Here is a 27,142-nt window from a genome sequence, read left to right on the forward strand (position 1 = left end):
CTCACATAACAGGCTCAATCATGGGAAGTCTTTGAAAGCCTCAGAATATATATATATATATATATATATATATTATATATATATATATATATATATATCTCAAATTTTGGGACATAAAGATGGATGTATACACATTAAGGTATCTGGTGTTTAGATTTGCATCTGATATCATATCCCAAAGATAACCCATTATATAAAAACAGATCTTCTAATTAACAAGTTCTTAAATCTGCATCATTTTTTGTTACAAGAACTTTAGAAAGGGATACTCCATTTGTACTGACAACCAAAGCCAAAACCATGGCTACCAATGTCTATCTTAAAAGGACAAGAGGTAGACCTAATGTATTTAGAATAAGTGAACATTTTCATGTACACTATTAAAAATAGTAATAATAATCTGGGAAGATGCATGTGTTATTTTGGAAAAGTTAATGGCCTAATGGAAGCAACTGAAATTAACCCATAAATGAAAAGTTTCTGAAAGTAATGTTTGTCAATAGCTCAGTAAAGTACATGAACTATGCAAAAACTGAAGATGATCCGGAGGAAATAACTCTAATCCATGGAATTTTACATATATTAAGGTAAATTTTGGGCCCAAATTATTTTCATGCAGTTTGGAAAAGATTTGAGGAGAAACAATCTAGAGGTAAACTGAAAGTGCCTTCCCAGATCTTTTACGTGAGAAATGAATCTTAGGTGATGGATTGTGTCCCAGATTAAACAGTGTCAAGTGCCTTTATAGATTGATGGTGTACAGACTAATAGGCAATTGAACTGTGTGATTCTGAATCATAAAGTGTCTGGGGTAAGGCAGAATCTTGAAGACAATCTATGAGAAATATTAAGAATTTTTCTTTGTAAGTAACCAAATTTGCATGAAAATATAAAATCCATAGTGTAATAAAATAAATAAGATGAGACAATGATTTTTCTGGGATGTGGATAATCAATTCCATACTTTGTACAGACTGAGTACAAGTATTATTTCTCTTGTAGTCTTAATAACATTCAAAGTTCATATTGTTATGAGAACAGTTCATTTCTAAAATATAGGAGAAGAAACAATTTGCTTTTAGGTTTGTTTATATCCTCTAAATTATGCCATATTTAGTAGACTTTCAGCTATGGGAAGAAACTACTGATTCCTAGGGCTATTTGTTCATTCAGACAATTTTTGGCTATTCTGTCATTGTGGATGGGTGACAAGAGAACAGTTACAATATAAAGCAATGGTGACAGAAGCATGCAGGTATCACAGATGAGTCAATGATTTTCTACACAGAGTTGAAGACGAATTGACACAGTGTCCCATTCAACCTCTTTTCTCCCTCAAAGACATATAGGTTCAAGTTTAAAACATCTGACAAAACAAAAATAGAGCCTAGAAATTATCACTGAAAAGAAGGCAGCACTGACATTTAAACATGTTTCCAAAACAATCATTTTGGTTTTACTTTCCTGTGGTGAGATAATTCAAAAATAGGCAAAAGATTCAATTTTTCACCACAAATATGTTATTTCACCTTGTTATTTAGCTCTTGTTAGCTAAAAGCCAATGTGTGGATTCACTTTTGCCTGGGTAAATGTGGACATTTCCTGCACATGTTTTCTGACATGTTTACACAATTACCATTTCATCTAGTCCAGTATTTGGGTTTGGATTTTCTTAACATAATTTTCCATGAACTTATTTCTCTTATACAACTTTCTGCTTATAATTGCTCCCAGACTAACTTGCATCCATGAAAAAAGATACCAGATATATAATACCTATAAGAAAGGTAATTAAGTATTTATCAAACTTTCTTAGAGGTAGTTTTAATACACTGAAGGTAATACAAGAACTGATTTCATGGAAACAAAAAAGGTCTTAGAACAAGTTTAATGTAATGGGAGCACAGTTTACAACTACCTGCATCTCTAGCTCCAGGTGCCTCTGATACCTCTGGCCTCTGCTAGCAATTGCACTCACATTAACAGTCCCTCCAACCCCAATGCAAAGACACACACAAACATTCAGGAAGACACAGACAGAGGTGTGTGTGTGTGTGTGTATTGTGCACGTGCGCACGAGCACACACACACACACACACACACACACACACACACACACACACAATTAAAAATTAAGACAGAATCTTTTATTGCTGTAGCAGTGCACTAGGAAGGAGATAAAGGTGGATCCTTGTGAGTTATAGAACAGTCTGGTCTACACAGTGAGTTCTATGTTAGCATTGTATACTAAGAAAGAATTCATGACTGGTGGAATGATTTATATAAAAAAAGTTGAATGAATACATTTTCAATCAAAGATTAAAGTTAGGATTATCAGACATCCTCTTCAAAGTCCTTGAATTTCAAGGGAGATAACATTTCAGAACTAAAGAGTCAGAGACATATTAATAAAAAAGAAACATACATAAGTAACAAGATAGTATATAATTGCCTCCTAAATACCAGTATTTCTTGTTCTATTTATCAAATTCAACCTGGAAATGTGACAATCAGTGTAATTTCTAATCTCGTTAATAAAATTAATAACAAAGCAGAAACTAATACCAACCATGGCTGCAGCAGGAAGACTGAGACATTGAAATCAGCTTGGGCTACAGAGGAAGACCATGTTTAAAAGAGAAAATGAAAGAAAGCTATAACAAACATTCATTTCTGTAAATTTTTTTTGTTTTTCAAGACTGGGTTTCTCTGTGTCACTTTGGAGCCTGTCCTGGAACTCGCTCTGTAGATCAGGCTGGCTTCAAACTCACAGAGTTCCGTCTGCCTCTGACTCCTAAGTGCTGGGATTAAAAGTGTGCACCACCAACACCCAGCTTCATTTCTGTAACTTTAACTTAGTTCTTCTGCATTTGGCAATAATAATGAACTTTTAATATTCTGCAGTACTAACAAACACACTGATTTTTGGTTTTATTTTTGTTTTGGGGAAAAGGAAGTGTCTCCCTAGTCGTCCAGAGTTACCAATGCCTGTAAACATGCATCACATGCAGAGAAAACACTAAAGAACAATTTCATCCCTAAATTATAATTTTTCTAATATCAGTATGTTTCTGTGGAATGCAACAAACTATTATTCAAGTAGCATAAAATCATATGTATTTGCCAAGCAATAAAGTTAATTTGAAAAGAAAAAGAAATGGTGCTTTCCTTTGCAGAGGTCACAGCTCATCACAGAGCTGTGGTTTTGAGGTAGACCAGTTGTTCAATCTAATAGTAGGCTGTGAGCTGATGCAAGCCTGTCCTGTAGTGAGGCTGATATAAAGTCTCTGGATAAAAAAAAAAGAAGAGAAAATCACAGGTTTACATGAAGAACATTATATTTTATCCTGGTTTTCTTTCCTACAAAGTGGTGACCTATACATGGCTAAAAGAAAAGTATAAATCCAAGGAAATTTATTGAAAAGGCATATTAGCAAATGTACTTTGATTATTTAAATAAGAAACTTTTATCAAAAATTTAAGACCATTAAGAAACATGGGGCCAATGCATTATTAAGATAATTTATGTCTAATATTTAGATGCTAGTCATTAATATTATTAGTAAAATAATAATTAGTAAAAGTTTTTTGAAGAATATCACTAAGTTTTAGCTGGGTGATGAAGGAACAGAACAAGAATTCACACTTCAAGTGAAAAATAATCTCAGTTAAGTTTCTCTTCATTCATTCATTTTTATCTTATATAAAGAGAAGAGAGGGAACTATAGAGATGGCTCAGCCAGGTGGTGGTGGTACACACCTTAAATCCCAGCAGTTGTGAGTCAGAGGCAGGTGGATCTTGGTGAGTTTGAGGACAACCTGCTCTACAAAGTGAGATGGCTCAGTGTTTAAGATCACTTGTTCATATCCACACAGAGTAGCTCACAACTACCTATAACTCCAGTTGCAGGGTATCTGGTGCTCTCTTCCAGCCTCTGGGGGCATGAACACACAGATCTCTCTCTCTCTCTCTCTCTCTCTCTCTCTCTCTCTCTCTCTCTCTCTCTCTCTCTCTCTCTCTCTCCCTCTCCCTTTTACACACACATACATTAAAATAAATTAATTAAAATATAATTATCAAATGTTTGAATCTAGAAATCTCACAGAGAGAAAATACTGAAGGCATGCAATCCATTTATATATGATCTAACATGCCAACTATATAAATGATAATAATCAGAAGAACCATGCAAACAGGATAAGCAACTGAACAAAGATAACAATTCACATAAAATTCAATATATTGAATTAGCCTGCTTTTCCTTTAAAAATAAAAGTGGTAAGTGCATAAACCAGGGGATAAGAGATAAAAATACAGAATATCTTCAATGAATGTCTGTCATTAAGGCTATGTTTCACTTTAAGTGATGTTGGAGATAGATTTAACATTGTTGAAGTATTAAGGATTTGTAGTAGGAGTGCTGAGGCTGTAGTTGAATGAAGAGCATTAGGTAGCATATGAGAGGTTTGGGATTCAATCACTAAAAATAAACCAAAAGAAAATACAAATCCATATAAACACAGTTCTCCAAATACTCTGGATTTTGTTAAACAATGAGTCACAAAGTTTTATGTAGGTGATTTTGTTTACATATTTCCAGTTTGTTTAACATGAAAAGCAAAATTATTTTCTTAAGCATTTCAAAGAACAAAAGTGAAATTAATAAAAAAGATGACCCTCATTCAAGACTGTAATATGAACACCAATATGAAAATAATGATTTTCTTTTAGATATTGTTGTGTAAGTCCTTCTAGAAGAAGGTCATTGAAGTATTGCTTTCCAGAAGTTTCCATTATGGTGTTAACATCCAAAGAAAGTATGTATTCACTAACTGAATAGTCAGCCATAGAGTTACAGTTAGCCAGCCCTTGGCTCTCCAGCAAACAGCTTTACTGCCTTTGTATAGTCATTTAATCAAGTGTGAAGCAGTGAAAAATTTCTCCATAGAGTGGTCATAAATCTATTGACACATCAAAATAAACCAGAACACTCTCTGAAGAATGTGTGTTGAGCTTCTCCATCCCTCATAAGATGTCTTCATCTTTTCTGTACAATTTATTAGCTTTCTTTATGATATTTGTTCTTTTCACCAAACTATGACTTTTAAAAATTTCTGGACCATCCTCATATTTGACATTTTTTATTACATTGTCAGTAAGTATATAAAAAATCGAAGGCTATAAGTGTCGTTCCTTAGTAAATTGGTGAGTGAGTACTTGTTTGTCTTCTTTATTCTGTATTGGCAGTTGCCCTGTCTGATTCATCATTCCTGTGAGCTCTACCCCTTCCCTCATTTACCCAGATGGGTTTGGGGTTTACTCCTCATCAGCATCATCCTTTACAATATCAACCTTCACATGGCAACTCTTCATGGAGCCAGGATGTTCCCTGATCTTGATCACTTGTCTCTAGTGATTCAAACCACATTTTTGGAGGTTTTATTTTCTATTTAAATTCTTTAATTGCTACTCATATTTATATATCCACTCCCCCATTCCCTCACCCTCCCATCCTCCCATGTTCTCCCCCAACCCATCCCCCAACTCCTCTCCAGGGATAGTGAGGCCCTCCACCAGGGAACTTCAAAATCTGTTATATCATTTGGGGGAAGTTCTAGGCCCTCCTGGGCGTCTCTGGGCTGCAATAGCATCCCTCCATAGGGGATGGGCTCCCAAAGTCCATTTGTGTTCCAGGGTTAAAGATTTGCTCCACTGTTAGGGGTCCCATAGACTGTCTTGGCCTCCTAGCTGGCACCCATATTCAGAGGGCTTGGTTTGGTCCAATGCTGTTTCCCCAGCTTTATGACTAGGATCTCCATGCTCTCAGTAGGTCAGGTCAGCTGTTTCTTTTGGGTTTCTGCAGCACTGTCTTGGCTTCTTTGCCCATCCCTCCTCCCTCTCCACAAATGGATTCCAGGAGTATGGTTCAGTGCTTAGCTGTGGGTACCTGTTTCTGATTCAAACAGCTAATGGATGAAGGTTCTAGGAATGGTAACCAAGGTAGACATCAATCTCAAAAGATAAACATGGTATGTACTCATTCATAAATGATTTTTAGACATAAAGCAAAGGATTACCAGTCTACAATCCACACTGCCAGAGGAGCTAGGAAACAAGGAGGACCCCAAGAGAAGATTGCATAGTCCCTTAAAGAAGGGGAGGGGGACAATAACCCCTGAACAAAGTGGGAGCATGGGGGGTGGAGATGAAGGAGGTGGGATTGGAAGAAGGGGAGGGGGAAACAAGAGGACTGAGACAGGGGACAAATAAAGGAGGGCAAGAAAGGAGATGCCTTGATAGAGGGAGACAGTACAGGTATGGAGAGACGTCTGGCACAGGGGAAATGTTAGCCGATCCACAGGGATGACCCCAACTAAGAATACAAGCAGTGGTGGAGAAGATGTCATTGATGCCCTTCACCTCATTTTTTAAAGCTATCTGTTTCAAAACAGAGGAGGAAAATGTAGCAGGGGTGGAGGAGAAGTGGAGAGGACACTGGAAGGAGAGGAGGGAAGAGGAACTGTGACCAGGTTATAAAATAAATAAATTTTAAAGAGCATCTGTTCTATTTAAGTTTCCCCCACCCAGAATCATTAACCCTATGTAATGGCAACTTTCACATCTGTTATGATCCCTGTATTTGTTAACTATCACTTACACTGATACTAAGATTTGAGCTTTACTAACTCTACTTGCTGTGACTGCTTTGCATTTTATTTATCTGTCATTTTGTATTCAGCTTTTCTAGTCAGCTTTGATCTATCTCCCTCACTCCAAGTACACATCTTTCTTGTTTGATGATGGAGGTGTCCTTTTGTATGCTGTGAATATATGTTTCTCTCATCGGTTAATGAATAAAGTTGTTCGGGCCAATGGACAGGCAGGGCATAGCCAGGCAGGAAGGATAGATGCAGCTACTAGGAGAATTCAGAGAAGAGAAAAACAGAGAGTGAGTCATCGGGGAGATGTTTTGCATCTGCTGAAGGAGTAACATGGTGGATCATTGCTAGTGGGCCACAGCCTCAAGGCAATGCATAGTTTAATAGAAATGGGTTAATAGTTAAGAGAGAGCTACCCAATAAGAAGATTGACCCATTGGCCAAACAGTTTATAATTTATATAAGCCTCCATGAGTTTATTTGGGGCTAAAAGGCTGTGGGAACAGGTGGGCTATAAACTCTGTCATCAATTTTTTCTCTTATCAAGAGATTGTGTAGCAATATCCCCAAATTGGATTAATCAAATTACCTGACTTCCAATATCATTTGTGTTAGTGATGCTGTAACTTTATGGTATCTATGGAGCCAAGGAACATGAGCATGTCTATTGCCCTCTCTATAATGGGTATGCTACCTATGTTTGAATAAAACAACTATAGTTACCTTCTGCTTTGAACTTCCGAATGTCAGTCTAGGCTTACCATCACTTACCATTTCATTCCTCACATCCACATTCGATGTAAGCTCTTCAATTTTCTAAGTCTGGATTTCTTTACTGTGTTCTGGAATGTGACACTTCATAGCTCCCAGAGGGTTCATTACATTCAATATACCCTGTCATATCAAGTTGAAAATTTCTGTTGAATTCTTGTCAAAAAAGTGAGTTGCTAATGGCACCATACATTCTTCTGCTTTTATTTGTTTCCCTCTATAAAAATATTTTTAAAATTTTAAAACCAAAATCTAGGTGGAGCATAGTAACTCTAAGATTTATAGACAAATTTGACACTTCAGTTTAAATAACCTCATGCAATTTATTTTATATCTTTTAAAATAAGATTTATTTTGTAGGGGACAGTAAGTCATGCTGGCTACAGGTGTGCCTGACCACGCCTTCTGGGGCGTGGTCTAGGTGAGGTCAGAATGATGCATAATAGGTTTTTAAGGGCCTGCAAGGCACATGGGAGAGCCTTCTCTCTGGCATGTCTACCTTGCTGTCCCTGGCATGCTCTGGCTCGCGTTTGGCTGGTGTTTATCTAAATAAAGATACCTTAACCTTATGAACTACTGATTGGCTCTCATTATATATTTTATTTTATTGTATATGTGAGAACACTTTTTGTAGATGCATGTAGGTACACTACTTGTTTTTTTGGTGCCCATGGAGTCCAGAAGATGATGTCAGAACCACTGGAAATAGAAAGGTTTGTGAACCCTAATTTCTGGGCTAGGAATTGAACCAAGGCTTTCTGTATGAGCTGCAAATGCTCTTAATGACTGAGTCATCACTCCATCCCCTTTCATGTCTTTAAGTCTTTAGTTTTGTTGAAATCTAAATAAAAATTAAAAATAACAGGAATAAAGATGATTGGAAAGACAATCGTTATCATGAAAACTTAAACATTTTTGGGGGGATACTTTTCTTTTTTAATTTTTATTTAAATTAAAACCAATCTTATTTTACATACCAATCCCTGTTCCCTCTCCCTCCCATCCTCCCTTCTCCCCTACCATCCCCCCATAACACCTCCCATCCATTCCTCAGGGAGGGAGAGGACTCCCACAGGGATCATCAACCTCTATCACATCATTTGGGGCAGGACCTAGGCCCTCCCCTGTGTATCTAGGCTGAGAGAGTATCCTTCCATAGGGAATGGGCTCCAGAAGCCCGTTCATGCACTAGGGATAAATACTAGCTGCACTGCCAGAGACACCATGGACTGCCCAGGTCCCCCAACTGACACCCACATTCAGGAGGCCAGGTTTGATATTATGCAATTTTTCCAGCTGTTAGACTGGAGTCTGTGAACTCCTACTTTCTCAGGTCAGATGTTTCTGTAGGTTTCCCCAGTATGGTCTTGACCCCTTTGCTTATCACTCCTCCCTCTCTACAACTGGATTCCAGGAGTTTAGCTCAGTGTTTAGCTGTGAATCTCTGCTTCTGCTTCCATTAGTTACTGGATGAAGGCTCCATAATGGCATTTAAGGTAGTCATCATTCTCATTATAGGGGAAGTGTATTTAAGATAGCCTCTCCACTATTGCTTAAATTCTTACTTGGGGCCATTCTTGTGGATTCCAAGGGATTTCCCTAGTGCCAGGTGTCCAGTTAAGCCCATAATAGCTCCTTCCATTAAGGTGTCTCTTTCCTTTCTGTCTTTCTCTGTTCCTCCCCCAACTTGACCATTCTGATCCTTCATGTTCTCCTCCCCCCTGTCCTTTCTCCTGCATCCCTCCCCTCTTCCCCAAGTGCTCCCAATTTACTCAGGAGATCTTGTTCCTTTCCCCTTCTCAACCCCACATCTGACAGAGGGCTGTTCTCCAAAATATACGGAGAACTCAAGAAGCTAGCCACCAAAACAGCAAATAATCCAACTAAAAATTAGGTACCGATCTAAATAGAGAATTTTCAGTAGAGGAATCTCAGATGATCAAAAGGCACTTAAGAAATTGCTTAATCTCCTTAGCCTTCAGGGAAATGCAAATCAAACAGTTCTGAGATACCATCTTGCTTCTGTCACAATGGCTAAAATCAAAAACACCAAAGGCCGTTTGTGCTGGAGAGGATGTGGAGAAAGGGGAACACTCTTACATTGCTGGTGGGATTGCAAACTTGTACAGCCACTTTGGAAATAAATATGGCAGTTTCTCCTGAAAATGGGAATCAGTCTACCTCAAGATCTACCAATTCCACTCTTAGGCCTATACCCATAGAATGCACATTCATACAAGAACATCTATTCAACTATATTCATAGCAGCATTATCTGTAATAGCCAGAACCTAGAAACAAAGTAGTTGCCCCTCAACTCAAGAATGGATAGAGAAAATGTGGTACACTTACACAATGGAATACTGTTCAGAGAAAAAGAAAAACAAAAAACAATGGCATCTTGATATTAATAGGCAAATGGATGGAACTAGAAGAAACCATCCCGAGTGAGGTAACACAGACTCAGAAGGAAAAACATGGTATGTACTTACTCATCAGTGGATATTAGACATACATCAAGCCACAACCCCAGAGAAGCTAGAATGCTTAAACTTTTATTGTACTACCTGATAGACTCATTCCCTCCCCACTTATAATTTCCCAGCAAAGGCCCAAGGCCTATTCCAGATAAAACTGTTCTTCTATGCAGACTTCAGGTCAGTGGTTCTCAAACTTATTGATGCTGTGACCTTTTAATACATTTCCTGACATCATAGTGGCCCCAACCATAAAATTATTTCATTATTACTTTGTAACTGTGATTTTGCTACTCTTGTGAATCATAATGTAAGCATCTAATAATCAGGATATCTGATACATGACCCCTGTGAAAGGCTAATTTGACCTCCCCAAAAATGGTTGCAACCTACAGACTGAGAGTCACTGCTTTAGGTGGTACTGTGAACAGCCTGTGGAAACAGTGACTTATAACACACGGAAAATAAACAGAAACAAAACAATGTAAATGATCTGCTTGTTTGAACAGTTTGCTATACTGTCATGTTTTGTGGGTCACATATGTAATTTTTCCTTTGAATACTTGATTTTATTATTTTGTCTTAGTTTAGAATAGGAACATGCTTAATTCTTATGAAAGTTTGGATAGTTTAAGTCTTTTTTTTTCAGATGAATTGAGAAGAACCTTCAAAATCAGTCTTTAGCTGTATGTTATACAACAGATACATAAAGAGAGACCCTCTGTCTTTATTCTTTATATTTTTTTTTTACTTAAAGTTACATGACATGTGTTTTTTGAGAAAAGAGGAATGATTCATCCATTGATGAAGGATACCCCAAGATTTTTCCTTCATAATTGAAATAAAACATAAAAGTTCACTGAAAAGCACACCTCGAGCATATACTGGCACAGGAGCTTTTATAGGATTATGACTTGATTTATTGACAACTAGAGTGAGGCAATGATGAATTAAATTAAAACAAGGAGTCAGGTCTTTGAAGTTAATTTTTTTTAAAGTGGCTCAATCATTTTTAAAACAAGGACAAATGATTCTGTTTGTTCCTTTGGGTGAGGCAAGCAGGGAGGTGCTGGGAGGGAAGGATGAGCAGGGAGCTACACTCTGCTCTCTTATTGTCTTTGCTCTTTGTGAACTTGGGATCTTCAAGGATTTACAATGTGCATTATCCACGCATGAGCCTCCAGGAGAGAACGAACATGTGCTAGAGGGCTGAGACAGATGAAGATCTTTCTATTCCAACAGAAAGATATATAACACATGCATAAGAGCACGAAAGGATTAGACAGTAAAAACCCAGACTGCGGCTTTCATTTAGGATTTTGAGAGTGTCGTGCAGGAAATAAATCAGAAAGTACAATTTTGTGCTGTAATGGCACTCCTTTGACATTCTAATTATCCCTGAAACAATTTATCCAAGTTAAGAGTACTTACTCAATCTGCTTTCTTGAGCCAGAAACCAGGACATTTCAAGCACCTCATGCACAACTGCAGGAATTTTGGCAACACACACACACACACACACACACACACACACACACACACACACACTCTTATGTTTATACAGTGTGATGATATATTATGTAGCCACTTGGAACTGAAACAGTTTATGTATACGTGTTTTGGTGAATGAATCCCTTCACCCACTGCAAACATTTATGTTGACTTTATGTCCTTGAACCAGAAATTCGTGTACAGTTTTCTATGATAAGACTAGATTGTTTTTCAGATAATATGGAATGAGTAAAGGATATCAAAGGAGGATAATAATGATAGAGGCAGACGTAGGCTATCTAAAATAATGCTAAAAAATATTGAAGAAGAAGAAGAACAATAACAATAAGAAAAGGAGGACAAGGATCAGAAGGAAGAGGAGGGGTGTAACGATAAATCTTTCCTCCAGCCACCTGAGTTCTGCCCGCCTCCACGTTAAGGTCCCAAGTAACACAGAGAGACTTATATTAGGCACAATGCAGCTGGCCAATGACTAGGATTCCTTATCTTCTAGCTCAGTCGTAATTATCAATGGCAAATATATATATATATATATATATATCCTGGCACTCGCCCTGGAGACCAAGCTGGACTCGAACTCACAGAAATCCACCTGCTTCTGCCTCCCAAGTGCTGGGATTAAAGGCGTGCGCCACCAACGCCCGGCTTAATCTATATATTTTATATATTTTATTGAGGATGCCAGAAGAATGCATCCTGTCTTCTTGGGAATCCCATGACAATCTAGAGAAGACAGCAGGGGGAAGAGACCAATTTCATTCTTGTTCCTGCTTACATTCTGAGTCTGCCTGCTATGTCACTTCCTGCCTGGATCACAAGATTTCTCTTTATTATATTTCCCAGAATTCTCCTTGACTCCTAGTCCCACCTATCTTGCTTCCCTGTGAGCCAACATAACTTTTTTATCAACCAATAAGACAAACCTATACACAGAAGGCCCAACAAAAGGGGCTTCTTTTTCAAGGTAAGAAATGCTACATGGTTACTGTATTTAGCAATGATACACATTTTTTAGTTGCTGAAATAATAGATCTGGAAATTTCTCAATGAAATAGTAAATAGCTAAGTTAGTAAGTATGCTAATTGGTTTGGTTTAGTCACCTTAATATATATTATATATATATATATATATGCATCAAACCATCAGACATTACATTCTATAAACTTCCATAAACATGTGCATGTTCATATATATTATGTATCTATTAAAACTCAATAATACAAATGAATAAATAAGAAATAAATTACTAATGAGCATAATAATGTCACAAACTTAAGCCTACATAATTATTGAGGAACCTAGCCAGATCTTAGTCACACATAAGTCATTACAGAGAAAATTATGGCCTGTGGACAACACTAAAAGAATGTTTAAACTTGAGAGGAAAAAATGCAAGGTATTACAAAGTATTTGCAAAAGGAAGTCAGCCAAATTTCAGTTGATTTAGGAGGTTTGACCATAGACATAGTCTCATGGCTGTAATATCCTTGCAATTCCATTTTATGAAGAAGAAATGATACCTCTTAAGGGGCCTGAGGACATTTGAAAACCACAGTTGGAAATATTTAGTTCTTCACATTTTCTTGTACTGTAAAAGATAGTTTGTAATACATGGATAAATACTTGCATATGTCATATCTATAAAATACTTATGCCAATGATGAAGGTATAACAGCTTGCCTATGTTGTGTGACTTTTCCTGGGAAGACATAAACAAATGTCTGTGAACCCCAGGGGGGATATAAATGATAGATCAAAGACATGATTCCATCCAATTTGGCTTATTGAATCAGTGATCTTATTGGCATTATTTGGAGTTGCATGGGTGCCTGTAAAGCCCATCTCAGTATGAGTGATAACTTATAATGTCCTCATTTTTTAATCTGTCTGCATACCATGCTAGCAGCTCTGCTGGTTTGAAAGTGTCCTATTGAAAGTTGTAACTGCTCACATAAATTAGAGGGGGGTTCTTGTGAATCTTACAAGTTTCAGAAACTTCATGAAACTCCTGAGTCATTTACTTTCTGAGCTTTGTAAGTAGAATTTTCTGAGTCTTCACCATCTTCTCTCTAAGAAAGCACATTTCAGTTCAGAGGAGATTTCCACATAATGCTTCATGTCTTTCTTTAGACCTTACATTCTTTCCAGTACCTCTTCTGCAATGTTACCTGAACAATGAAGGGGCAAATAAAGATGTCTGATTATTTTCCTATGGCTAATTATTGGACCACTATGCTAAGAAACCAGCCACTTAGTCTTCAAAGTTTGAGCAGTTATAAATATCTTCTGTATTCCTCACATTGCAAAAATAAAAGTTTCCACCCATGGCCAGTTGAGGTTGATAGGAGCAATGATCTATGAGACATGAGTGCAAATGTTTAGAGGTCAATTTGACAAGCATTTGATAAAGTAATACCGGTGGCTTCAGTGATGGGGCCTGTGAATTTGCCAGTCCTGTTCAGGCCCTGTTTTATAGTACCAGTTGTCAGGTCCTTCCTATGAATGGGCCTTAATTCCAATCTGATAGCAATTAGTTGTCCCATAAGATTGGTGCCACTTTTGCATCAATGGATATAACTTGTGTAACACTTTGTTATTGTAGTACACAGAGAACTTTTATGAACAAGACTGCTGATGGCAATTCTCTGACAGCAGCCCACATGGCTGTCTTCCAGCACCGTGAAAGACAGTCGGCTGGGAAAGAGATTCAATTTCTGCCTAAAATATTACTGTCTTTCATGCAAAGTATGTAACACCTTTAATGATAGGTGTTTACCACCTAATTTTGCATTCAACCAACAGCAATGACAATAGCATTTATGGCTTCTGAAATGTGATTGGCTTCCACAACCAACAACTAATAAAAAGTTCCCATCCTGTTGTCACTTGGACTTTCATTCAACAATGTTATGGCTTCTGGGAGGTCACATGTAGGATGGCTTCATTTAAACACCTTAACTGTTGCCTTTACTGTTTTCCCATATACTGGCAACTCTTTTGGACATGTAAGGATTAGCATTACGCAATGAAATATTTTCTACTAGATGGACATAATCTCTGAAGACCTATCACCACCCATTCCAAATAAATATAGTTGTTCTTGGTCTGATAAGAAGACATGAAGTAGGATGATGACATCATAACTTCTATTTGTTTTTATGTTAAGAGAGTGAAATAGGATACAGCTGCATGACAGGACATTATCATGTGTGGTCTTTCATAATCCACAGACATTTTCAGTGAGCTATCAGGCTACCTCATCTTGGGTGTTGCCACCACTGTGAGGCTGCTGTGTATCTCCCCACACCCAGTGGTATCAGTGGGTCTGGCTTACACCTCTTGGTTTGGCTGAAGTTCAAGGGGAGTAGGCCTGCACTGTTTGTTGTCTTTCCATGTCTGCAGCTTGAGTTGACTCCCTAATTCTGGCAGCTTGGGGCAATACAGAAACTTTTGACTTTTCATTGCTTGCATCTGTTTGCTAAAAGCGTCCCAGCCTAGGCATATAACCTCCAACTGCATGAGAATTTGCACCATATATTCTAGGGAGGAAACTTCCCAACTATAGTCAAGGCTTAATCATTTCATTCATAAACAGTTGCTAAGGGCCCTAAGTCTTTGAGATCACTAACAATACATTTGATAATTTGTTTAACTTTTGTGAAGTACCTCTGGCTCCACACAAATCTTGCCACCGTTTCTTTGAAGAAACATGGGTAGATGTGTTTCTTTTGCCCTACTCTCATTCCCTCTTAATTGCTTAAGTGCTTTATGAATCTGTTTTTGTTTGTGTCAGTCTAGGTCATTTATATCTGGAAAAGCTCCTCCTGTGCCTCAAAAAGTTCACAGATCACCATGAGCTGTGTTGATAAAGCATTACACTGTTCTCCACTTTCCTGCTCAATCTATTTCTTAACCTCTTTATGAACACATCCCTCACTGTGCCAGTGAACTAGGCATCAAACACCACCTCCCCAGACTCCAGTTACCTCTGTGATGCTTACCTTTTCTTTTCTCTGCCCCTAATATATATGATGACCTCAGCATATTATAGCCAAGTGTTCCTAATGTTTTTTTGTAATTCAGCTATCAGGGGCAGATCTTACTACTATTGCCTCAAGTTCTTCAGCCATTATCTCAAGGAAGTCAAAGCAGTTACACTTTCCAGTTTCTTTGCTTCCATAGCACTCAGAGAGATGCCATCCTCCTCCATGTCCCACAGCTTCATGAGCCAGACTCTTTGGTTGTTTGTTTAAAATTCTCTCCTAATTCAAACAGTCCAAGTGCTGAGTGTACCCTGATTATAGAAGCTCCCCCACTGAGTCATTACTTCATTGCCTGCATACTGGATCATAGATGGTTCCCTTCATCTCCATAAAGGACAAATCTAAAGGATATTTTCTTTTGCCTCTACCACATTCTTTTCCTCACAATTTTAAGATCTCATCTGCATTTGGAATCATGGGTTTTCTCTCCCTTTCTATCCAAGATCAGACATAAGGGATGTCTTTCATCACTTCTACCATGTTCTTTTCCTTCATGCTCTCTCCTCTTCCTCTTGAGATCTCTCCCCAGTAATGACTACATGAATTTAATTACTGTCTAAGTACTGTTTTTGTTAAGATAGATGAGTGGAGATTGGGAAGCTTCTGGAAAATTTCCTTGACCATGATCATGTCTTTTCTGGTTGGTGATGTTGAGCATGCATCATTGGAAAAATGACAGGAAAATGTAGACAATAAAATTTCAAATATATAGATTCTCTACTTCATATCACCTGTATCCTGCTAGTCCCATCCAAAGCCCTCCTCACACCTATAATCTCTTTATACTTTCCTGGTTTCTATGGTTACTCCACATCTATGGATTTGGAGCTAGCATCTAGAGATTAGAAAAAACAATCTTTCTGGGCCTGGGTTACATAATTCATTACTATTTTTCTAGATCATCCATTTATCTACAAATTTCATGATATCATATTTCCTTAAAGCTGAATAGTATTCATTATTTACTGCATTTTGGGGTGGGATGCAGTTCAATACAGATGAAGAAGTGAGATGAGGAACATGTAGTACCCATGTTGTTTGAAAAAGCCTCAAGGAGTCATATTTTTATAATTACCTAAAATTACACATAATATTGTATAAGAGTATATTAATACACATATATCCATGCATGGGCAGGCATACAAACACACATCTATGTACACACACATAAACACATCTTTAAAAAGTTAAGTCACTAGGACTGGCAATGTTCTTCACAATAACCATAGACTAAGAAAAATCACACTACCAGGCATAAGAAACCTTCTAAATGGTTGGTTAAGGTAGTCAAAATGACGCCCCCCCAAAAAAACAATGTTGACTATTGAAATGACCCTCAGTTGCCACTCATGAATTGAAGACAGGCACCTCTGGCCCTCAGTTACCTGTCATGAGTTGAGGATGGGCCTCTATTGCTGAAGATGCCATACACTAAGTTTCAGGGCTCAGATGATTCAAGCTGCATCTGACCTGAAAGCCTCTTTTCCTGAAGTCAAGCTCTCATGATTTCAGAAAATATTATTCCAGCAGCCAAAGGAAAGAAACAATTAAGCAGTGCATCACAATATTAGCACCTTTAACAATGACAAGTACATACATGACAAGATATGCATAAAGATTCAGTAAGTTGCACACACATTTATCATGGTGCCACCCAACATTTGTCTATTTGGATTAATAGTTCACTCAACAGGAAAGAAATCATGACTGGTAATGTAAACTTGGGCAGCTTCCTAAGGCTAGTGAGGCCATGGATCAAAAGAATCTATTACCACCAATGAAGGGAGTGGTATCAGCCTGAGATATGCCAAGACCAAGCTGTCAGTACAAAGGAGATTTATTTGCTGCAGAGAGTCAAAGGATAGGGAATAAAAGACAAAAACAGGAGATAGAGAAGAAGGGAGAAAGGATAATGGAACAAGAAGAAGGGAAAGGAATATTTGTCCTGGCTGCTGCATCTGGATAGTGAAGAGACAGACATGGATAATAGGTGAAATGCAGTTTATAAAGGGGAAATCCTGTAGTAGGATGAGGTATTTAATTTTGATTAGACATGTTAATTATGGCATCTACAAGCGAACTTTTGATTGCTGGACTTCAATACTGTGATGGCTACATCTTAGTAGTCAGCTTCAGGAGCAGGAAGTAACTAAATAGGGGAATAGATCTCAGGAGCTAACTTTGTGAATGTATTCTAATAGTTTTTAGGAAGGTACATGGAATAGGGAGAAGAGCAAGGCCATCCAGAGCCATGTTTGCCATACTCAAGCTCACTAGAGTCCCTGTAATAATTTTGATAGACCAACAAAATTCAGTAAGACATTCTAAGTCTTATGCTTACACCAACTCATTCATATAACTGCCACTCCTCACCAAGAAAGGTTTTCTTTACAGAAAATGAGACCATCACAGAAAACCACAATTGGACTTGATACAGAAAGCAAAAGGAAGTCTATGGGGCAGTATGGGGGAGTCTAGCCTCATTGAGTATATCTACTATAGTTTCTTCATCTATGGTTTGCAGAACATCAAGAAAAAAGTGCAGAAAGAGTGTAAATGCCTAACTCCTATGAAGTCTGTTGTGGAACAATATCTCTTAGAAATGACTGCAATGACAACATCACTGGACATGTTAATATGGAAGGGGAAATTTTCCAAGGGATCCCACCCATAGAGAACTAATGACAATTTGGAAGAAAAATAGCCTCTCTCACAGATGACTCCCCAGATTGGTTGACCAATACAGCATAATAAGTCTTGAAAACACATATACACCACTATGAAAAACAGATTCAGTATGCTGTTTGTGTATTCAGACACATGTATATGTATATATATAACAATTATAATCAAAGTGGAAATAGCTATCAACTTGAGAGGAGGGGCTCTTGAGAGAGCATTGAGAGAAAGCAGCTTAGAAAGACTAGATAAAGTGTAAGAAAGGAAGTGATGTAATTCTATTTTAACTAAAACACTATTAAAAATAAAATATGCAGATATTTGCATGAAATAACAAATCTTACACAGCTCAATTTATTGTCTTTGAATTTGCAGAGGAATTTAATTAAATTATATCTAATAATGAACTAATAACAGATGACAGAACATACACACGTTCTCCATCAAATTAGAAACTTTTGTGTATACTGTTATGTTTATACTTATGTACATGTTGGAATGTGGTGCTTGTGTGTGTATATGTGACTGTTCATGTGTGTGCACATGCAGGTTGAGGCCAAAGGTCAATGTCTTCCTCAGTTGCTTTCTACTTTATTTTTGAGACAGGGTACCTCACTAAAATTGGAGCTTGCCAATTTGGCTGGACCAGCTGACCAGCAAGCTCCGGAGATCCTCCTGTCTCTACTTTGCTGTGCTGAGATCACATGGAAACTCTGATTCCACATCATCTGGTTGACCTTTTATCCCTCTAATTTGACACCTAACTTCTTGTGCCTGACTGCAGTTAGTGTACTTTCTATTGGATTTTCCTAGTTGACTTCCTTAATTTGGTTGCTAGTAGTGCAGACAATTGGTACTTTATTCATTACAATCATTGGATTTTGTTTTATTTTTTTTTTTGAGACATTTTCCTCATGTAGCCTTGGCTGTCATGGAACTAGCTCTCTAGGCCAGACTGGCCTTGAATTTACAGAGATCTGCTTGTCTGTGCTTCCCCAGTGCTGGGATTAAAAGTGTGTACCACATTGCCTAGCTTATGTCTAAATGAAAACAATATGGCTGTCACAGGCATATTCATCTATTTTTTAATTTTTTATTTAAATTAGAAACAATCTTTTTTACATGTCAATCTCAGTACCCTCTCTGTGCCCTCCTCCTTTGCTCTCCACTGACCCCTAACCCATCCCCTTTTTTGCTCCCTAGGGAGGGTGAGGCCTTCCATGGGGGACCTTTCATAGTCTGTCACATCATTGGAGTAGAGCTTAGGCCCTCTCACATGTGTCTAGACTAAGAGAGTATCCCTCTATGTGGAGTGGAGTCATCTACATTTATGTCAAATAAATAATACATTTATGGTACTCTCATAACTTGTAGAAAGGATATTGAATTCATCATAACATTTAATAATATGTATTCAATTTTTATATCTTCTCATCCTACCCACAGTCCATTCTGGTGTTTTATTAGTCCACAAAAATCAGTGTAGAAGCACTTTAGGTCAGTATGTTTACCATCACAACATGTGTATTTAAGAGTCCCTAAAATTCTTTATATTAATGTAAATCTGACTCATTTTCTTAGGATTAAATTCCAATGCTATGTATTTTAAAAATTAAACCCTATAATATATATCATTAAACATTTTGTATTTTTATGCAAGTAGCTACATTTCTTAAAATATAATTGGTCACTTGAGACCATAGTATTATTTAGGATAAATAAATATTTGGCTTTTGTTATGGTAAATATTCAGAGCATCTTACAAAATTAAACAAAAATTGAATTACTGAATCTAAAACTTTGGATGAAGCATGTTATTTCTGTACAACAATCCTGGTGGTTATCTTAGATAGTCCTTGGAGTCCATAGCTATAGAAACACTGAAGACTTTACAATTTTGGAAGATATGGTAAAAATATTTTGGTATGGTTACACAAAGATGAAATCTCAAAGTACACCTCTGTCACTTCAAAGAAATAGCAAATACAAGAACTTAGAGCTTAATGGAATCTGTAGGTCATATTAGATTTGAAATTATAGTAATAGTAGAAAATGATTTATTCTATGGCTACTGCTATGCATAAATCTAAATAAAAAACCAAAATACTACAAATCAAACCACCCATTTATATATGAGGGACTCTGAAAAATTCAGGTTAGGAAGCTTTCCCTGAAATATCCATAATTTAATTCTTGAACCTAATTTAAATGAGGGTTTACAGTATGGGCCCCTTAACCCACTAATAAGATTTACTATGACCTACTGGTAACAGGGTCAGGATGTGCTGAATAAATTCTAAAAATTCTTGGATAGTTTCAATTCTTATATGAAATTCCTTCACAATGGGAGTTTACTACTTTTTTCATCAAAGCATAAAACTCATTTATAATTTAATTTGATATGGCCACATAAGTTGTTTCAGTCAATGAAATAGCAACATATTTAAGCAGAAGGGACTTGATAAATGATTGTATAGTGCACTATTTTCCCATGCTCTTTTTGGAAGCCAGCTACAACATGACTAAGCCCAAGTGAGCCTACTGGAAAATAAGAAAGCTAATGAAGGTTGATACTAACTGGTGGCTGCTCCTACTCCTGTACCATGAGGACATCACAGCTCTATAGCATTCCACATCCTTGGAATGTTTAGATAAACGTCTCCCTTCTAAACAGCTTACTTAATCTAAAGTCTCCCCCACTATTACTTAATTATGTTCAACATATTTGTGTTATGAAGAGACTCAGAAGAATTGAGAAGTGCCAAGAACTTGCCAGAGTCAGGGCTAGATTCTAAGAGTAGCTTAAAAATAACTGAATATGAGCAAATAACGATTCCTCAGATATTTTACAAAAGAGTTTACAGTTTAGTTATTAGACTTTGAATTATAAGAAACAAAATGGGAATTGTTACAGGCAAAACCTAATTATAAATGAGGCTTGTAGCAAGGATAAAACTGACTCTTGCATACTGCTACACAGAAGCTAAAAAAGAAGCATATGGAAGAGATTAATTTTCTTCCTCTTACAGAATATCAGTTATTTAAGCACATTTTTGCATCGTGCCATCTAATATGAGGTAAAGAAAAGTCACTTCTTTATGGTATTCTTTCCCCATACATGTCTGAGTCTAATTGTGACACAAAAAAATTAAGTATAACAGCATAAAATGCTTTAGAAATATTCTTAAAACTGTCAGTCACAAAGGAAAAAGAAGGTCTAAGAAGTTGTCACGGGCCACAAATAATAAAGAAAAGTGAGATACTAGGTGTAAACTTTTTCCTAAATCATATTCAGAGTTTAAAAAAAAAAACATAGTGGAAACACTAATGGAATCTGAGCAAAGTTTGCTATTAACCAGTAATGTGTCTGTATTGGTTTAGGCTAGGGTTATAGCAAATGTGCAATGGTGTAAAGATTTCACACAACTCTTAAAATTTCTCTGTAGACTATCTTTATTGATGAAAGGGCAGTACAGAGGGAGAGAAGTTCAGTAGATGTCACTATTTTACATGTACAAGAACGTGACAAAAATGGATATGAACAATGGCCCTACCAGGAGAACCCAGAGTTACCATACTCAGTTCTCTGCTTCCAGCATGTGAAAGAGAATGCTCTGTGTTAGAAAGATACCAATTAAATTGCTCTTATTATTTTATAGGAAAATCATTTGCATATTAAGCCACATCAAGCTAATGAGGGGGAATATTTCTGGTTTTGTGACTTACATGCAATGACTTCCTCAAAAACAACTGATATGTAGTATATTATCTTCCTCTATAAAAATCAGGAGTGTAGCTCACTTGATAGAGTACTTGCCTAAAATGCATGAGAACAGGTTATTGAGTTCCAGCAATGCAGAAAATATGTAAGCTTTTGAGGTTCATTTGTGAGCCAGCCCACATGTAACTTGCATAAACTACATTAAGAACTGGAAAACTATGATCTCTTTACATTTTTCTATCTGCTGATATCCACTATGACTAGCAACATTTGTTGAAGATGCTTTCTTTTTCCAGTGTGTATTTCTGCCTTCTTTATCAGTCACAAACCAGGTGTTCCTACCTGTGTGTATTTCTCTCTGGGCCTTCAATTTGATTCCATTGATCAACCTGTTTTCTTTTATGCCAATGCCATGTGGTTTTCATTACTGTATCTCTCTGGTAAAGCTTGAAATAGGGAATGGTGGGACATTTAGCAGTTCTTTTATTGTTCAGGAATTTTTAGCTATCTTGGGATTTTTTTATTTTCCCATATGAAGCTAAGAATTTTCCTTTCAAGGTCTGTAAAAATTGTGTTGGAATTTTGATGAGGATTACATTGAATCTGTGTATTTTTTGCTGTAGCATGGACATTTTTCCTATGTTAATCATAACAATAAATAAGCATAGGAGATGCTTATTTCCATCTTCTGATATCTTCTCCAATTTCTTTCTTCACAGACTTGAAGTTCTTGTCATACAGGTCTTTCACTTGCTTGGTTAGAGTTACCCTGATATATTTTTATGTTATTTGGGGATTATTGTGAAAGGTGCTGTTTCCCTAATTTCTTCATCAGTCCATTTGTCATTTGTATATAGGAAGTCTACTGACTTTTTTCAGTTAATCTTGTATCCAGCCACTTTGCTGAAGGTGCTTATTAATTGTAGGTGTTCCCTGGTGGAATATTTAGGGTCAGCTATACATTCTAACATATCATTTGCAAATAATGTTATTTTGACTTTTCCTTTCTAATTCATATCCCTTTGATCTTCTTCATTTGTTTTATTTCTCTAGCAAGAGCAAGATATGGAGAGAGTGGAAACCCTTGTTTTGTTCCTCATTATAGCGGAATTGTTTTGCTTTTCTCTCCATTTAATTTGAATTTGGCTACATAATTGATTTAAATTGTCTTCATTATTTTTAGGTATGTCCCTTGTATTCCTAATATCTCTAGGACTTTTATATGGGGGTATTGAATGCTACTTAAGTTCCTCTCTTCATCTATTCAGCTGATCAATTTTTGTCTTTCAGTTTCCTTACAAGGTGGATTATTTTATATGATTTTCATGTATTGAACCATCCTTGAATCTCTGAAATGAGACCTACTTGATCATAGTGTATGATCTTTTTGGTGTATACTTTTTTCAGTTTGCAAGTATTTTATTCAGTATCCTTGCATCACTGTTCATGGGGGAAATTGGTCTGTAATTCTCTTTACATAGTCTTTATGAGGTTTCAGTATTGGGTAACTGTGGACTGAATAAATGAATTGAGCAATGTTCTTTTGTTTCTATTTCTGGAATAATTTGAGGAATATTTGCATTAACTCTTTTTTGAAATTCTGGTAACCTGGGCTTTGTGGCACATGCCTTTAATCCCAGCACTCAGAAGGCAGAGGCAGGTGGATCTCTGTGAGTTAGAGGCCAGCTTGGTCTTCAGAGCAAGTTCCAGGACAGCATTCAAAACAATATAAAGAAACCCTGTCTTGAAAAACCAAAAAGAAAGAAAGGAAGAAAGAAAGAAAGAAAGAAAGGAAGAAAGAAAGAAAGAAAGAAAGAAAGAAAGAAAGAAAGAAAGAATTTATGGTAGAATTCTGTGCTAAAACCATCAGACCCTGGGCTTTTTTCTGATTGGTTGACTTTTAATGACTACTTCTACTTCACAGGGGAGGATAGGTCTATTTAAATTGTTTACCTGATCTTGGTTTAACTTTGTGATTTGGCGTCTACTGAGAAAATTATTCATTTCCTTTAGATTTTCCAGTTTTGTAGAGTGCAGGTTTTTAAAGTATGTCCTTTTGAGTCTCTGGATTACCTTGGTGTCTGTTGTTATGTGTCACTTTTTGTTTCTGATTTTGTTAATTTGGATATTCTCTCTATCTTTTAATTAATTTGGTTAAAGGTTTGTCTATCTTGTTGATTTTCTCAAAGCACCAATTCTTTGTTTTAATTTTTATTCTTTGTATTTTTCTCTTTCTTTCTAGCTCATTGTTTTCAGTCATCAGTGCTGTGGGACAATCTTTTTACACTGTATACATGTGTGACTTTTATTGTTAATAAAAAGCTGATTGTCTGATAGCTGGGCAGAAAGAGATTGGGTAAGACAGCCTAACACAGAGAGAATGCTGGGAGGAAGAAAGGTGTAGTCAGAGAAGTCACCAGCCAGGTACAGAACCAATTGAACACACAAAATGGGGTAGAGATAAAAGCCAAAAGCCTCAGGGAAGCACATGGATTAATAAGAGCTAATTAGTAACAAGTCTGAGCATTTATAAGTAATCTTAAGTCTCCATGTTGGTTATTTGGGAGCATTTGGTCCTCTAGGAACGCTGTCAATAAATGGTGCCCAATATAGGGCCAGAATTTCCATATAAGACCCTAACAGCTTACAAAAGGATTCTAGGAACACAACAACAGAATCAATCATGGCTTTTTGGTAGCTGAATTTTCTCAGGTGGACTCAGTTTTGTGTCAGGGAGCACAGGTATGGGTCCTTTAAGAGATGACTTCCAGACCCAGTGCTAGTAGCTAATCTGTGTGGCTCTTTACAGAAGACCTACTACCAAACAGAAGATGACCTGAACAGGCTCTGTATTCTCCATTACTAATAGTCTTCATTAGGGACACTTTTGTATCCTAGTAGTTTCTACTGCACTGTTTTTACATCATGCCCAAATGCCATTCAGTTCGAGTTGTCTTTCCCGGTACTCTTTCCCTCTGTCCCTTTCACCCCACTTGATCCCTTCTGTTCTATTGCCACCCTCCCCCAATCCAAACACAAAATCTATTTCATTTCCCTTCCCAGGGAGAATGCTCAACCCACTTAGACCCCCCTTGTTACTTAGCCTCTCTGGGTCTCTAAATTGTAGCAGGGTTATCATTTACTCAACACCTAATACCCACTTATAAGTGAGTCCATACCATACCTTGTTTATCATTCTGGGTCTGGATTACCTCAGAATGATTTTTTCTTGTAGTTGCAGCCATTATCTACATGTCAACATACTGTTAGTCCAGCATCATTTGTTGAAGCTACTTTCTTTTTTCCATCGTGTCTTTCTGGCTTCTTTACAAGACAAACATAAAATAAAAAACAAAAAGGTGTCCATAGGTATGCGGATTTGTATCTGGATCTTTGATTTGATTCCATGATTAATATTTTGCTCACATGCCCATACAATGTGATTTTTATTCCTATAGCTCTGCATCATAGCTGAAATCAGGGATGATGATAACACTGAAAATTCTTTTTATTATTCAGATTTGTTTTAGCAATCCTGGATTTTTTTGTTTGTTTGTTTTTCCATATGAAGTCGAGTATTCTTGTTTCTTTCTTTCTTTGATTTTTGAAACAGGGTTTCTCTGTGTAGCTTTGGAGCTTATCCTGGCACTCGCTCTGTAGACCAGGCTGGCCTAGAACTCACAAAGATCTGCCTGTCTCTGCCTCCCGGGTGCTGAGATTAGAGGCGTGAGCCACCAATGCACAGCAAGTATTCTTCTTTCAAAGTCTGTAAAGAATTGTGCTGGAGTTTTGATGGGAACTGCATTGAGTCTGAATATTTTCTGTGGTAGGATAGCCATTTTTACTATGTTGATCTTACCTAACATGGGCATGGAAGATCTTTCCATCTTCTGATAATGTCTTCAGTTTATTTCTTCAAAGACTTAAATTTTTAATGATATAAGTCTTTCACTTGCTTTTTAAGAGTCACCCTCAGATATTTTATATTGTTTTGGGTCTATTGTAAAGAGGGTTGTTTCCCTGGTTTTTTTTCCCTCAGTCTACTTGAGTTTAGTATAGAGGATGGCTACTGGTAGTTGTTGTTAACCTCCTATTTAGACATTTCTCTGAAGGTGTTTATCAACTATTGTAGCTTTCTGGAGGAAATTTTGGGCTCTCTTATGAATCCTTAGGGATGATAGATTTATTTAAGCTATTTATCTGCTCTTGATTTAACTTTCATAAGTGGTAGCTACACAGAAAATTATTCATTATTTTGGGATTTCTATATTTTTTTGTAGCACAGGTTTTTAAATTATGACCTATTGGTTCTTTGGATTTCCTAGGTGTCTGTTGTTATGCTTTCTTAGTTTTTCAGTCAGTTTGGATAAGGGTTTCTCTATCTTGTTGAATTTCTCAAAAAACCAACTCTTTGCTTCATTGATTCTTTGTATTATTCTCTTTCTTTCTATTTTATTGATTTCAACACTCAGTTAAATTATTTCTTTCTGTCTACTCCTCTTGGATGTGATTGCTTCTCTTTGTTCTAGAGCTTTTAGTTATGTTGTTAAGTTGTTAGCATGGGATCTCTCCAATTTTTCTATGAGGAATATATAAAGTCTATGAACTATCTTCTTAGAACCACTTTCAGTGTGTCCCATAGTTTGGGCATGTTTTCTATTTATTTTTATTGAATTCAAGAAAGTTTATTTTTTTTCTTTATCCATCTCATTAGCTAGTTTTCTTTCAGTAGAGAGTTGTTCAGTTACCATGTGTTTGTAGGCTTTCTATTTATATTATTGAAATCCAGTTTTAATTTGTGGTGAACTGATAGGATGCAGGGGTATTTCAATTTTCTTTTATCTGTTGGGAATTTCTTTGTGACAGAGGTACTGAGAAGGTATATTCTTTTGAATTTGGGTGAAATGTTCTATAATAACTGTCAGGACCATTTGGTTTATAATGTCTGTTAGCTCTGGTATTTCTCTGTTTCCTTTTTTGTGCAGATGACATCTCTATTTGTGGGAATGTGAGGGTCAATGTGTTATTTAAGGTGTAGTAATATTTCTTTTACAAAAGCGGGAGACCTTACAGTTAGGTTATAGTTGTTAAGAACCGAAACATCATCTTTGTGGATTTTTCCTTTGGTGAGTATGTAATGTCTTTCCCTGTTTCTTTTAATTATAGTTTGAAGCCTATTTTGTGTACCAGATTGTTTCTTAGATCTGTTTGCTTGCGAATCTTTTTCTAACCCTTTGATCTGAGGTAATGCCTGTCATTGGTGTTGAGGTATGTTTCGT

Source organism: Cricetulus griseus, assembly GCF_003668045.3.
Source record: "Cricetulus griseus strain 17A/GY chromosome 1 unlocalized genomic scaffold, alternate assembly CriGri-PICRH-1.0 chr1_0, whole genome shotgun sequence".
Classification (NCBI taxonomy): domain Eukaryota; kingdom Metazoa; phylum Chordata; class Mammalia; order Rodentia; family Cricetidae; genus Cricetulus; species Cricetulus griseus.